Below are 16,133 nucleotides of genomic sequence, written 5' to 3'. Positions count from 1 at the left end.
TGAGGCATTAGTACCGGTTCATGGCACGAACCGGTACTAAAGGGCCCATCAAACTCTACCCCCCCTGTGGACCGCCTTTTCAGTTTTAGAAAAAACAAAAGAAAATGATGGAAATGTCAAAAAAATAAAATAAAATAAGTTTCCCATGTGATATGTGGTCTAGTTGTTGGGAAAATTTACAAATATGAATTTCGACTTTATTTGCAAAATCTCTCTGGAATTTCTTAAAATGGGCATAACTTTTGCATACGAACTCGGATGAAAAAGTTTTTTATATGAAAAATCATCTACTCGAAAAGTTACATCCGAATTTAATCGGGGGAACCCCGTTAAACATTTTCAAAATCCTCAAAAACCTAACAGAAAAAAAGATACGGGGCTTTTAAGATCTGGAGAGGCAAAAAAATTTAAAAAATTTCAAATTGTGGTCAAACTGTGGTCAAACAATGGTCAAACTAATTATTCTAGAATATTAGTGTTACTAAATAATTATTTCATTTTTTTAAATTTTGGTCAAACTGTGGTCAAACTGTGGTCAAACAGTGGTCAAACAATGGTCAAACTAATTATTCCAGAAATATTAGTGTTACTAAATAATTATTGTTTTTTAAAACAATAGTTTCAAACTCAAACAGTGAAATGTGTCACTTCATACTCAAGCTAAATTCCTGAGGGTTAATAGAATTGACATCTTACTATTGTCAGGAAAACAACAAGTGCAGACTTGGAAACGAGGGAGAATAGAACCCGGAAGTTAAGCGTGCTCAGGCTGGAGTAGTGAGAGGATGGGTGACCGTCCGGGAAGTTAGATGATTTGGAATGATGAGGGGTGATTAGAGATTAGAGGATAAATTGAGCAGTGATGAGGGGTGGTGATTAGAGATAAGAGAGGACACATGCCGACTGGCCTCGTTCATGGGCTTTGCGTGGTCGGGGGCCGTGGGCGAGGATGGTCACGAACCGGCTGAACGGCGGGACCCCGCCGCCGGACACGCTAGCACGAAGACGGGTGATCCAGTCCGCGTCGAAGCGTGCCTTGTGGACGACGATGCTGCTGCTGTTGCTGCTAATGGTGCATGTGGGCGAGGCTGGCAGGCAGTACTCCCGGTTGCGATGGTCGAACATGACGCGAGGCACGGGCCAGGGCTTGAAGAGCTCCGCGTGCTCGTGCTGGTGGCCCATGGCGAGCCCCCTCGTGGCGCATCCCCACGCTGCGGCCGTCGGCCACGGCGTGGTTGACGGTGAACCCCAGGGCGAGGGAGCCGCAGCGGAACCGGGTGAGCTGCAGCGCCACCAGCTCGTCCATCCCTCCTTGGTCCAGATCCGGGTGCAGGGCCAGCAGCTCCGGCCCGGGCTGCTTGGCTGGCCCTACCATGTCGATGAGGTCGCCACCGTCCACGGACGCCTCGACCACGCGCGCGCCGTGGTCGTTCAGCAGAACCACTGGCGCGCCACGGCCGTCTTGGACTACCAGCTGCCCCGCCAGGAGCCGGTGCTGGGTGAGCGCGGCGGCGAGTGCCGTCTCGAGGGCGGCCGTGGGCGGCGCGGGCGACGCAAAGGCGTAGATCCCCGCCATCTGCATTCAATACGTCACCGTGTCGAAGACGGTGAGGGGGATGTAGGAGTACTCCGCTCCGGCGGCAGCGCCCGCGTTGGGCGACGCAGCAGGCTTGACGAGCTTGGAACTCAACACCTGAACCTTCTGCATCTTGGATGGGATGGACAGTAGGGCAAGCACCTGTCTAGCTAGCGGGCTAGACCTTAACTAGTGTGTCAGCACGGCGAGACGACATAGTACTACCTCTACTTCTTAATGACACGGCCTGGCCTGCTTTTAATTAATCCTGAAATCTAAAAAGTGCTTACGCACTAGTTAGACGAATTGAGCGGCCGGCTCTTGTCCGCAAATCACACTGGCTTCCTCACTTATTGAATGCATGCATGGGCATGTTTTGTCTCTTAGTGCATGTGATTGATGGCATTAAATGCCGATCAGACTTATACTACATGTGAATAGAAAAACCAGATCAACGTATATTTACTTTGGATTTTCAATTTTTAGAAAACTCATATCTTTTAAACCATGCATCGAAATTCAGATTTGTTTTCACCATTAGATTCCTCGTGACGAGATCTTTGAAACTAGATCCCGCATGGGCATGTTTCGACGAATTTTTTTCGATGCCAACTTTCGTGCTATATTGTGCAACTTTAGTACTGTATTGTGCAACCTTAGTACTACATCGTGCAACTTTTTCCAAAATCAATTTTTGGATCTGCATGATTCAACTTTCATGAGGTTGCAAAGTAGCATGACAACTTTGATGTGCAACTAGTCCACTATACCGACCAACTATCAAGTAGTCGTTGTGCAACCCTCCTCCCTACGCGTGGATGTGTAGTTTTTCAATGTCGGTGCACCCTACTCTCACCTCCCCTGCAAGCGATTTGTGCAACTTAGTCTATTGTTCAAGCCAACTGCCTATTAATGTGCAACTCCTTCTCCTTCCTATTTGTGGACATGTATTTTCAATTGGCGGGGGTAACAAACAGAGTTGCACATACTCTGCTAGGTAGTTGGTCAGGGCAACATACAATGTTGCACATCTCACAAGCAAGGACAGTTGAATGGTAAAAAATTGACATTCATGAGGGTTGTGAAAAGTTACATATAGACAGAGTGCGAAAGTTGCGAATCTCACTAGCAGGGGTGGTTTGGACCGTGTGCTAGCAGGGAAACTACACATCCATGGGGGTATAGGAGAAAGTTGCAAATCACCGTTAGACAGTTGGCCGTGGCAGTATTCGAAGTTGTACAACCACTACTAGAAAGTTGGCGGATGCAGTAAATAGTGAAAGCACATCCACGGGCAAGTGGAAAGTTGCACGTCAATTACTAGGCAGTTGGCCCGAGCAACGGACGAAATTGCTCATCTCACTGGAAGGGGTAGTTTGAGGGGGTGGAGGTGACATCAGTGAAAACTGCACATCCACGGGGTAGGCGGAAAGTTGCATATCCACAGTCAGCTAGTTGCACATCGACTACTAGGCAGTTGCACAAAACGAGGTACTAAATTGCACATAAAAAATTTCATCGAAACATACCCATGCGAGATCTAGTTTCGAAGAGCACATCGTAAGGGTTCCAACGGTGAAAGCGGATCTTAATTTCGATGTTTGGTTCAAAATTTATGGCTTTTAAAATGAAAAGGAACTCTAAATTAATGTGTTCACACCTGGTTGCTTTCTAATCCGTAATTAAAAACATGTTGCATGCCCTTTCTACCTTTTTTATAATGAGAATGAATCTTTCCTTTTCTGTTTGATGGGGACATAAACTTGCTAAAAGTGACAGCCGCTCCGGAGCGCTAGCGAGCGCCCTGCCGCTCGCTAGACGCGTCCTTAATTAATTGTGCCGACATCACCTACCCAATAATGACATCACCTACTTAAACTGTGTGCTATTTAATCGATATGTTAGTGGCCTATAACTAGCAAAAAAGTGAGAAGGGATAAGCTGTCAAAAAACGTATTAGGCCAACTTCACCGCACGACCCGAAACGGGCGTCCGATTTGGCCGGATTTTGTCCCTTTAGGGCGACAATGGGTTCGCCCATGTCCGCGTTTGTCCGTTGGGTCGTGGGTGCGCCCAACGCGCGGCCGCACCCCGAATCATGTCCGGGGTGGACGTGATTAAAAAACAAAAAAACTTAAATAAAACGCCTAAAAAGTAAATAAACGTAGTTAAAAAAATTTAAAACATATTTAGGGGTCACGGCCACAAAACGCCCCAGTTTCACGGTCCACTTAAACGGCCCAGTTCCATAATTAACATAAAAACAAAATAAAAAACGCCGCCCGCGCGCTCCTGCCGCGCCCGTCGATGCCGTGGCCATCGCCGTCTTCAATGGACGCTGGTGTCGTCGTCGTCGCTGACGAGGTCGACGTAGTCCGGCGGCGTCCACAGGTGGGCTACAGGTCCTTGGTGCACGGGGGCGGCGTGGTGGAAGGTGGCAGGTGCCTGCACCACCTCCTCCCGCGGCGAGGCGTCCCGCTCCGACGACCGCGGCGGCGTGGGGCACCAGTTCACGCCCCCCACGGCGGCCGCCATCTGCTCTGCCGTGCATGACCAGCTCCACCCCTGGCCCACCAGGACCGGGTGGAACGCAGCCACCGGCGGCTCCTCCATCACCTCCTCCTTCGGCACCATCTCCCGCTCGGGGATGGTGACGTCGCCGGCCGCGGAGAGGGCCGTCATCTCCTCGAGGCCCTCCCATTGGCGTGGGCGTCAGGCCGCGCACCCACGTACGCCCGCGCGCCTGGGGAGCAGCCGCTCGGTGCTCACGTGGCCGCCGCAGCCCCGTCGACGTGCCGGCGAAGAAGGACGCCCGCCGCATGTCGTGCTCATCGCGGAACCAAGTGTCCCACAAGGGCGAGTCGGGGGCGTACCTCTCGTCGTAGTAGAGGTCGTCCGGGAGGAGGCGGCGGCGGCGCGCACGGCCGCTCAGCGGGGCCGACGGGATCGGCACGCGGTCAGCCGACAAGTGCCAGTTGTTGGGGAGGTGGACGACGCTCCAGGATAGCGACATCCTCGTCTCCCAATAACGGCGGCATACGGCCGCCTCGATGTAGTGCCGGTCGCGCTCGCTGGCGGCCGTGGGCGCGATGGAGAACGCGGGCGGTGCGGGGGCCCGACGCGGTGGCGATGCGGGATCCTCCTTCTTCACGGAGCCGCGGCGGCGTCCCGACGAGGAGCCATCCTCGCGGTCGTGCTTGCCTCTGCGGCCGTAGTTCCATAGCCCCATGGCTGCGGGCGGCCGGCCGGCGAGTTCGAGGCTAGGGTTTGGGGTCTGGGGTTGTCGGGTTTCGAGGAGGCCGCGGGGTGGAGTGGGGCAGTGTGGACGATGACCGGTCCACGGATTCCCATTTAAGAAGGACCGCGACCGTTCGCCTGAGCGGATGACAGGCAGGGCCGCCCGCGCGTGCGCTTTGATGTGGGCGCGTGGGAGGTAGGTGGCCGCCTGCCACGCGGCCCCGATGCGGATGAGGCGCGCGTCCGTTTGGTGTCCGCCGCGACCCAAACCCGGCGCAAGTTTGCGCTTGAAATGGGTCGGCCCGGACACAAAACGGACCATATGGGTCCGGGCCGTCGCGTGCTGGGCCGCCTCGTTTGTCTTTTTTACCCCAAATGAACGGGGCCGGACAGAATGGGATTGCGCGGTGGAGTTGGCCTTATGGGACGGAACTGAATGGTGAATTTGACGCCGGCAAGCTTCACCGGTGAGAATCGAGCCGGGAATCAAAGAAGGTGACAAATACTATTTGGCACCTTAAAACTCCTCCCCAACCCCCACCCCACCTCATTTAAGCTAACATTATTCGAATTTTGTCCATTTGGTTCGGTCTCAAAGGAGTGGAGTCCGGCCTTTGTTCTGGTTGCATTGCCAAGGCGCTTAACGTGGCCGACGCGATTGGTCCTCCCGGCTTGCCGGCGGTCAAATGTAGATATTTTCATAACAAAAAAAACATTGCATATAGTATTACAACCAAATAAATCACATAGTACCATAATAATAAATAGTTTCACAACTGAACAAAAAATCATAAAGTTTACGATCGAATTTAAATTGTCACAAATACATCAAAAGAAAATGAACCGACTGGTTACTAAGGTGAGTACATGTGCTCAACCAAGTCATTGTGAAGTTGCATACACTAGTAGAAAAAGGGGCTTTCGTTCGGGCCTGGCCAGCCCATTAGTCCCGGTTCTGCCACGAACCGGGACCAATGGAGGCATTTGTCCCGGTTCGAGAGCCCAGGGGGGCGGCCGGGGCCTCGTGGGCATTGGTCCCGGTTCGTCTGGGTCCATTTGTCCCGGTTCTTGGCACGAACCGGGACCAATGGGCCTCGCTCCTGGCCAACAACCATTGGTCCCGGTTCGTGGCAGGAACCGGGACAGAAGGAAGGCCTTTAGTCTCGGTTCCAACCACGAACCGGGACAAATGAGTTGCCTATATATACCCCATCGCCGGCGAGCAGAGCACTCCACAGTGCTCTGTTTTTTGCTGGCCAGCGAGGGGGAGGGCATTGGGTGCTCTAGCTCACCTCCTATGCACATGAGGTGTTCGATGAAATGCCCGAGCCACACTAGTTAAGCTTTCTCCTCTCGAAGCTCGACCTCCGAGCTTCATTTTTCCCGAGATTTTTCTAGGTTTGTATTAGCGGTCCGTCACGCCCCGTCCCCGTCTTCACCGCCGTCGATCGCCCGCGCCGATCTCGTCGCCGGGACCACCGTGGTGAGCCTCTTGTTCTTATCTTCTTTCTGGAAAAAAATCTTACTTTACATAGATACTTGTCTAATTTTCTTACTTTTGACACACATAATTATATATAATGCACGCAGATGAACCGGCAATGGATGTACGGTGACAGACACACCTCCGAGTACATTAAGGGCGTGCATAATTTTCTCGAAGTGGCTGAGGCAAACAAGCAGAATGGTTTTATGTGCTGTCCATGCCCTAGCTGTGGGAATACGAGGTCTTACTCTGACTCGAAAACCCTTCACACCCACCTGCTTTATAAGGGTTTCATGCCACACTATAATGTTTGGACCAAGCACGGAGAAATAGGGGTTATGATGGAAGACAGCGAAGAAGAAGAGGACGATGACAACTATGTGCCCCTTGAATACGGTGATGCTGCAACGGTGGAAGCTGCTGAAGATCAAGAGGAACCAGACGATGTGCCCGATGATGATCTCCGCCGGGTCATTGTTGATGCAAGGGAAAAGTGCGAAAGTGAAAAGGAGAAGCTGAAGTTCGATCGCATGTTAGAGGATCACAAAAAAGGGTTGTACCCCAATTGCGAAGATGGCAACACAAAGCTCGGTACCGTACTGGAATTGCTGCAGTGGAAGGCAGAGAATGCTGTGCCTGACAAAGGATTTGAGAAGCTACTGAAAATATTGAAGAAGAAGCTTCCAAAGGATAACGAATTGCCCGACAGTACGTACGCAGCAAAGAAGGTCGTATGCCCTCTAGGATTGGAGGTGGAGAAGATACATGCATGCCCTAATGACTGCATCCTCTACCGCGGTGCGTACAAGGATTTGAACGCATGCCCGGTATGCGGTGCATTGCGGTATAAGATCAGACGAGATGACCCTGGTGATGTTGAGGGCGAGCCCCGCAGGAAGAGGGTTCCTGCGAAGGTGATGTGGTATGCTCCTATAATACCACGGTTGAAACGACTGTTCAGAAACAAAGAGCATGCCAAGTTGATGCGATGGCACAGTGAGGACCGTAAGAAAGACGGGAAGATGAGAGCACCCGCTGACGGGTCGCAGTGGAGAAAATCGAGAGAAAGTACTGGGCTCAGTTTGCAAGTGACCCAAGGAACGTATGGATTGCTTTAAGCGCAGATGGCATTAATCCTTTCGGGGAGCAGAGCAGCAATCACAGCACCTGGCCCGTGACTCTATGTATGTATAACCTTCCTCCTTGGATGTGCATGAAGTGGAAGTTCATTATGATGCCAATTCTCATCCAAGGCCCTAAGCAACCCGGCAACGACATTGATGTGTACCTAACGCCATTAGTTGAAGAACTTTTACAGCTGTGGAATAGAAACGGTGTACGTGCGTGGGATGAGCACAAACAGGAGGAATTTAACCTGCATGCGTTGCTGTTTGTAACCATCAACGATTGGCCCGCTCTCAGTAACCTTTCAGGACAGACAAACAAGGGATACCACGCATGCACGCACTGTTTAGCTGACACCGAAAGTATATACCTGGACAGATGCAGGAAGAATGTGTACCTGGGCCATCGTCGATTTCTCCCGACCAACCATCAATGTCGAAAGAAAGGCAAGCATTTCAAAGGCGAGGCAGATCACCGGAAGAAGCCCGCCATGCGTACCGGTGATCACGTACTTGCTATGGTCTCTGATTTACACGTAATCTTTGGAAAGGGTCCCGGCGGACTAGCTGTTCCGAATGACGCTGAGGGACGCGCACCCATGTGGAAGAAGAAATCTATATTTTGGGACCTACCCTACTGGAAAGAGCTAGAGGTACGCTCTTCAATCGACGTGATGCACGTGACGAAGAACCTTTGCGTGAACCTGTTAGGCTTCTTGGGCGTGTATGGGAAGACAAAAGATACACCTGAGGCACGGGAGGACCTGCAACGTTTGCACGAAAAAGACGGCATGCCTCCAAAGCAGTATGAAGGTCCTGCCAGCTACGCTCTTACCAAAGAAGAGAAGGAAATCTTTTTTGAATGCCTGCTCAGTATGAAGGTCCCGACTGGCTTCTCGTCGAATATAAAGGGAATAATAAATATTCCAGAGAAAAAGTTCCAGAACCTAAAGTCTCATGACTGCCACGTGATTATGACGCAACTGCTTCCGGTTGCATTGAGGGGGCTTCTACCGGAAAACGTCCGATTAGCCATTGTGAAGCTATGTGCATTCCTCAATGCAATCTCTCAGAAGGTGATCGATCCAGAAATCATACCAAGGCTAAGGAGTGATGTGGTGCAATGTCTTGTCAGTTTCGAGCTGGTGTTCCCACCATCCTTCTTCAATATCATGACGCACGTCCTAGTTCATCTAGTCGACGAGATTGTCATTCTGGGCCCCGTATTTCTACACAATATGTTCCCCTTTGAGAGGTTCATGGGAGTCCTAAAGAAATATGTCCGTAACCGTGCTAGGCCAGAAGGAAGCATCTCCATGGGCCATCAAACAGAGGATGTCATTGGGTTTTGTGTTGACTTCATTCCTGGCCTTAAGAAGATAGGTCTCCCTAAATCGCGGTATGACGGGAGACTGACTGGAAAAGGCACGCTAGGAGCGGACTCAATAATATGCAGGGACGGGCATTCTTGGTCTCAAGCACACTACACAGTTCTACAGAACTCTACCTTGGTGACCCCGTATGTCGATGAACACAAGAACAGTCTGCGCTCCAAACACCCGGAGCAGTGTGACGACTGGATTACATGTGAACACATCAGGACTTTCAGCAGTTGGTTGGAAACACGTCTCAGAGGTGACAACACTGTTTGTGATGAGTTGTACTCGTTGTCCAGGGGACCATCTTCGACTGTATTGACTTACAAAGGATACGAGCTAAATGAGAATACATTTTACACGATCGCCCAAGATCAAAAGTGCACCAACCAAAACAGCGGTGTCCGCTTTGATGCAGCAACTGAGAGGGGAAAGGACACATATTATGGTTACATAGTGGACATATGGGAACTTGACTACGGACATGATTTTAAGGTCCCTTTGTTTAAGTGCAAATGGGTCAATCTGTCAGGAGGCGGGGTACAGGTAGACCCACAGTACGGAATGACAACAGTGGATCTGAACAATCTTGGGTACACTGACGAACCGTTCGTCCTAGCCAATGATGTGGCACAGGTTATCTATGTGAAGGACATGTCTACCAAACCGAGAAAAAGAAAAGATAAGGAAGCGAATACATCATACGATGAGCCAAAGCGCCACATAGTTCTTTCAGGAAAAAGGGACATCGTGGGAGTGGAGGGCAAGACAGACATGTCTGAAGATTATGAAAAGTTTCATGAAATTCCTCCCTTCAAAGTCAAGGCTGACCCAAGCATCCTGATAAACGATGAAGATTATCCATGGTTACGGCGCAATAAGCAAAGCACACAAGCGAAAAAAAGTGAAGACTTTCTCTCCACAACTATTATGATGATACCATGCCAACTTTCAACCTTTTCGTAGTTCATTTGAAATGCCTGTTGTAACAGACGAGTTTCCGTATGAAATCCTGATACTTCGAAACAGATTGTCCGTTTTGTACACGAAGTGCATCCAGTTTTTGCCGTAACCCTCTCAACTTTCTTGCACATGCTATGTGGGTGAAATGATGATACCATGCCAACTTTCAACCTTTTCAGAGTTCATTTGTAGTGCTTTTCAATTTCAGGGTCTTATAGCTCAAAATAATCAGTAAATGCATGGAAAATAACAAATGAAGTCAGAAAGGGTTGAAAATTGATGATGTGGCTTTGAATGGTGCATTTTGAACACAGAAAAACTATGGAGTTCAAATAAGTTCTAAAAAATGAAATCCCTTTGTAATAGACGAGTTTCCGTATGAAACCCTGATACTTCGAAAGAGATTGTCCGTTTTATACACAAAGTGCATCCAGTTTTTGCCGTAACCCTCTCCACTTTCTTGCACATGCTATGTGGGTGAAATGATGATACCATGCCAACTTTCAACCTTTTCAGAGTTCATTTGTAGTGTTTTTCAATTTCAGGGTCTTATAGCTCAAAATAATCAGTAAATGTATGGAAAATAACAATTATAATAAAATAAAATAAATAAGTAATTAGAAACAGAATAAAATAAACTTTAAAAAAATATATAAGTAGAAACAAAATAAAATAAAATAAACTGCAATAACATAAATAAAATTTATGAAACTAAAATTATCAACGTATTTTCTGTTCAAAACGTTATAAGCAACCTCTAGTATTATTGAAACTAAAATTATATAAAATTGATGCAACTAAAATTATCAAATTATTTTCTGTTCAAAATCATTAAAAGCAAAAAGAATTTTCATAAAGAACTTTTTTTGTTAGACACTGTAGTAGCAAAAAGAATTATCATAAAATAAAATAAATAATTAATTAGAAACAAAATAAAATAAAATAAATAAGTATTTTGTTGTAAGTAGAAACAAAACAAAACAAAATAAATAAAGCAAAAAAGAAAACAAAAAACTAGGAAAAAATAAAAAATAGTAGCAAAAAGAATTATCATAAAATAAAATAATTAAGTAATTAGAAAAAAATAAAATAAAGTAAATAAGTATTTTGTTGTAAGTAGAAACAAAACAAAACAAAATAAATAAAGTAAAAAAGAAAACAAAAATACTAGGAAAAAATAAAAAATTTGCTACCTACTGGGCCACCACGGCCTGAATACGACTAGAAACCCATCCATGGGCCAGGATTCAGGCCCGGAGCAGGGCCAGCAGGCCCATCAGGCATAGAAGTAACAAGTAGGCCCGTAAGCCTGCAATGGAGAGGAGGTTGAGAGGGGTGCGGCAGTGGGGCTTATAAACCACTGTGCGCCCCTCTCAACTAGCGAGGTGGGACTAAACTCCCACCACCACGCCGCTGTGCAAGGGCATTTAGTCCCGGTTGGTGCCACCAACCGGGACTAAAGGGGTGTATTAAACCGGTTCTTGGTAACAATCGGGACCAATGCCCCCTCTTTAGTCCCGGTTGGTGCCACCAACCCGGACCAAAGGCCTCTGCTTCCCGCCCTTTGGGCTGCTGAAAAGAGACCTTAGGTCCCGGTTGGTGGCACCAACCGAGACTAAAGGGGGGCATTGGTCCCGGTTGGTGCCACGAACCGGGACCAATGCTCTGTCTATATATACAACACTTCGAAAAATTTCCCCCACCTCCCATTCTCCTCTTGACATCGACGCCCTGCCCCGACGCCGATCGACGCCGACGCCGACGCCGCCAGGCTACTGCTGCGTCGCCCTTCCCCGAGCCTGCACGCTCCCCCTAGTGAGCTCTGCCGCCCCCACTGAGCTCTGCCCCCTCTTCCCCTTCCCTACGCCGCCGCCCCTGCCCTGCGCTGCCGCCGCCGCCCCTGCCCTACCCTGCGCGCCGCCGCCGCCGCTGCACCTGCCCCTGCGCGCTGTCGCCGCCGCCGCGCACTGCCGCCCCTGCCCTGCACTGCCACCGCCGCCGCCCCTGCCCTGCGAGTGGCCACCGCCCCAGCCCCTACACGTTGCCGCCGCCGCCCCTGCTTCCTAGAATTTTTTAGGTTCATAGAATTTTTTTTCTTTAATTTTTTCATATATATAGGTAGATGGATTGATGTATTTATATATATGGATGGATGGATGGATTGATGTGTATAGATTTTTTTTATGTACATATGCAATGAAAAAGGTCTATTTTTTGGTGATATGTATGTTCATATGCTCATTTAAGAAAATGTTCATATGTTACATTTAAGAAAAAAAAGTAAATGTATGTATGTTCATATGCAAAGAATGTGCAAAGAATTATTTTCGGATGAAATGAGATGAGATGAGATGTGTTTTGTGGAGACCAGATGAGATGTTTGTGGAATTGTTTTTGTTCATAGAATTTACTAAGTTAAAACTCATATTAAAATTGTGTATGATCAAAGTCTTTTATGTATATGTTCATATTTAGAAGAAAAAGAAGAGGAAAAAGAAGAGGAAAAAGAAGAAGAAAATGAAGAGGAAAAAGAAGGAAAAAAAAGAGGAGAAGAAGAAGGAATAGAGGAGAAGAAGAAAAAATAGAATAGAAATAGAATAATCTATTCTATTTTTTCTTCTTCTCCTCTATTCCTTCTTCTTCTCTTCTTTTTCTTCTTTTTTTCTTTCTTTCTTCTTTTCCTTCTTCCTCTTCTTATTTTTAGTAAGTACTACAGTAAGTGCTTAATTAGTAGTTGAACTAGTTGATTTAATAAAACTACTTTATTTTACTACATATAGAAGTAGTTTATTTTTAGTAAGTACTACTTTATTTTATTTATAGTAATTAAGTGCTTACTAGTAGTTGAACTAGTTGATTTAAGAAAACTACTTTATTTCACTATATATAGAAGTAGTTTATTTTTAGCAAGAAAATTAATAGAACTAGTTTATTTTTTTAGTTCAAGCAGTTATTCCCGCATCGACGTCGACGATGCCTATCCCGCATCCTCGTCGTCGACTCGGCGGAGGAGGCCGGCTTGATCAGAGGGGCCATGTCCGGGACTGGGCTCCGCCGGGCTGGTATTGGGAGGTGCTACCTTCCGGGTGGCGTAGGTTGGTGAGGAGCCAGCCCGTCGTTGACCCGATCCTTGTTTGGTGGCGGTCGCGTGGGCCTGTGACGATGCCGAGGCTTCCGGACACCGCGGAGGTGGTACGTCACCGTGTCAGCGAGGAGGACGAGCACGTCCGTCGCTACATGGTTGCGTTGGAGGGCAGGTTCGACAATACCTGGCAGCTTCTTCAGGGATCTCACTGGAGCTATAATCCTGTGATGGTTCCTTCTCTTTGGGTGTCCACCGCCCGCGCCGATACCCGTTGGGCGCTACGGTTCTAGCTTTACTAGCGATGCTATATGTATGATAGTATTCGAGGTGTATTAGTGATAATATTCGACGATGTACGGACGCAAGAGATGATGTAGTTTTGCTTATAATTGAATGCATCATAATTTGAATACTACTTTATTTTGCGATTTGATTTTGCTTATTGAATGCTCAAATTGGAAAACTACTCCTACTTTGAATGCTAAAATTGGAGAGCACTATGCAAGGCATATGCATATGATTAGTTGATAGCTTATAGGGTTTTTCTTGTCGCAGAAATCTAGGAGCCCCCCTCCATCATCCCCGCCGTCGTCCCCATCACCGACCCCCTCCGACCTCGAGGTGAGACCAGCCAAATCCTTTTTTAGAAAGATAAATAAACGATACTTCGGGTTGACTTTAAGTTTGTCGAGTCTCCACCATATATGAGAGGACGAAGAATCCCGACTGTTGTACAAGTTTAATCTTTGAATTATGAACGTAGGAAATGTCGTCATCGGACGACGAAAGTCTCTCGGGGGAGTGCGGCTGGTGCCACGACGATCGAGGTCTGTGCGACAGGCCTCACCTGGACGATGATCGGCGCTTCAGCATTAAGCTCGAGGAGACCTTCGATGTTGAAACGGTACGCAACGACGACAAGTGTTTTTTTCGTAATTAAGCATGACTTCAACTATTCCAACGTGTAATTTTCATCTTTTACAATTCGAGTATAACTTATCCCATGCCATGCAAGACGCTATGTCTTGGAGAGGATGGATTTTGAAGACCATGAAAATTTTGAAACGAAGAAAATTCACCTAAGGACCCATCATGATGTGGATTTTGAAGTAAATCTGTATAATGCTGAGAGCGTAACCCATTTTGGTTGCAAAAATTGGAAAGCATTTTGCAAGATGTGTGGTTTTGATGAGGGTATGCTTGTCACCATGGATCTTGGTGATCCTGACATCGACCAAGACAATATGGACATTTGGGTCCTTGTTGATACGCCTCCAGTTCTACCGCTATGTGAGTTTCTCAAACATAGTTAAATATTAACTAATTTATATCGTTCATTTCAAAATAGTTGACAGCTTATTTCCATTGACAGCTTATTTTGATTGTTAAAAGAATGTGCGGAAGATGGTAGACAGAACCTACTACGCCGATGGCTCTGAGTTAACTTATAAGGAGAAAAATCATCTGGTCGGATTTTGTACTGATCTTGAGAATTACAATATCTATTGTAAAACTCCTCAACATTATGGTCAATACGTGCCACTAGTGCACGTGTTGAACTACGGTAACTACTATGGAGATACCCTGGTAAGATTTTCTACTATTACGACATCCGTGCGTCTTTTGCATACTTCTAAAACTAGTACATCATTGCTAACTATGAAGTTATTACTATGTTTTTCAACAGAGAATCCCGACAGATTGTGTGCCTCATTTGATGTATGAGTATGGTAGCCTTCATGTTTTGAACATACAACCAGGTCATCCTACGAATCTCAACTGTCCATACCGGATTTCTAAAAGAAGTGGAGACATGCTAATCAGAGAATGAAAAAATGTAGTACAGTCGTAAGGAGGTTCTTGGAAGCAAAAGGAAGCGCTGCGCAAGAATTGGAGGCAGGATGATCTCCATTCTCCATAATGGAGAGTCAGGGTCTATATTGTTTTATGCTATTTTACCTTAAATAGGGTATTTAGGTCCTGCCTAATACTGATGATCATGTGCTAAGAACAATTAAGTACGGTTGGTTCGATGACTATCAGGATGATGATCGTATGACTTGTTATTAATAACGAGTAGAAGTTGTATGATGATGATTAGTAGGACTTATTATTATGATGATGCATGATGCGAGCATGAAGAGTTATTATATATCTGTGGGTGAAATGAACATGGATTGGATTGAAGTGAAGCCAACATGCATGTCGTGCATGTCGAAAGTACTACAATCCAAACTTGATCAAGTTAGGATTAGTATTACTTTCAACATGCACCACATGTTGCCTCACTTCAATCTAAGTCATGTTTAGGCATAGCAGTAGCAGTAGCACGGAGATAAGAGAGGACACATATCTCTATTAGCTACCTATAACAACCTAAATTAACCCCCCAAACCCCTAAACCACCTCCTTTAAAAAAACCAGCCCCTGAAATGCTGACGCGTGGAAGCTTATTGGTCCCGGTTGGTGCTACCAACCGGGACCAAAGGCCCTCCTGCCTGGGCTCGCCGGAGCGGCCACGTTGAGGCCCATCTGTCCCGGTTCGTATAAGAACCGGGACTAAAGGCCTAGGGCATTAGTAACGACACTTTAGTCCCGGTTCCCCAACCGGGACAGATGGGCCTTATGAACCGGGACAAATGGCCCTTTTTCTACTAGTGATATGAGTTTGGCAATCACGCATTTCATGATGAAATTGGATAAACTGTTCAAACGTTGTCGGTTCGTGATGCTCATGCACAACGTTTTCATCCTGATATTCAAACCCTTGGTCGTAGATGCTATTATAGCGCACATCCTCCACGCTCATGTTATGCATGATCACAAACCAGTCATCATCTCTCAAAGCTTGTCGGTGCTCCATATCCGTGCATGGTGTCGAACGATGGCCCATCGAGATTGAAGCACACCAAAAGTATGCTCCACATCCTTCCTAGCACTCTCTTGTGCTTGGAAAAATCTCTTTCTCTTCTCTCTGTCCGGATTGGATATTGTCTTCACAAGAGTTGACCACTGAGGATAGATACCATCAGTAGGTGGTAGTTGTGGCCATTGATGTCAAAGTTGACCTTTGGGCAGTGGCCTTCTACAAGCCTAGCAACACACTGGAGAACGCTGAAGCACGTTGAAGTCATCGTGAGAACCAGCCATGCCGAAAAAAGAGTGCCAAATCCAAAGCTCTTGTGAAGCCACTACTACAAGTATGACAGTGAAAGCTTGCACATGTCCTTTGTACTGCCCCTGCCAAGCAAATGGATAGTTCTTCCACTTCCAGTGCATACAAACT

At 47.1% G+C, this 16,133-nt stretch overlaps 1 pseudogene; it reads right to left on the bottom strand.

The window, feature by feature from the left end:
• Positions 1-876: 876 nt before the first annotated feature.
• On the bottom strand, positions 877-1,708 carry LOC123170782 (putrescine hydroxycinnamoyltransferase 3-like; annotated as a pseudogene).
• Positions 1,709-16,133: the final 14,425 nt, after the last annotated feature.

The sequence above is a fragment of the Triticum aestivum genome, chromosome 7D (genome assembly GCF_018294505.1).
Source record: "Triticum aestivum cultivar Chinese Spring chromosome 7D, IWGSC CS RefSeq v2.1, whole genome shotgun sequence".
Classification (NCBI taxonomy): Eukaryota; Viridiplantae; Streptophyta; class Magnoliopsida; order Poales; family Poaceae; genus Triticum; species Triticum aestivum.
This window is presented reverse-complemented; position numbering and strand designations above follow the sequence as displayed.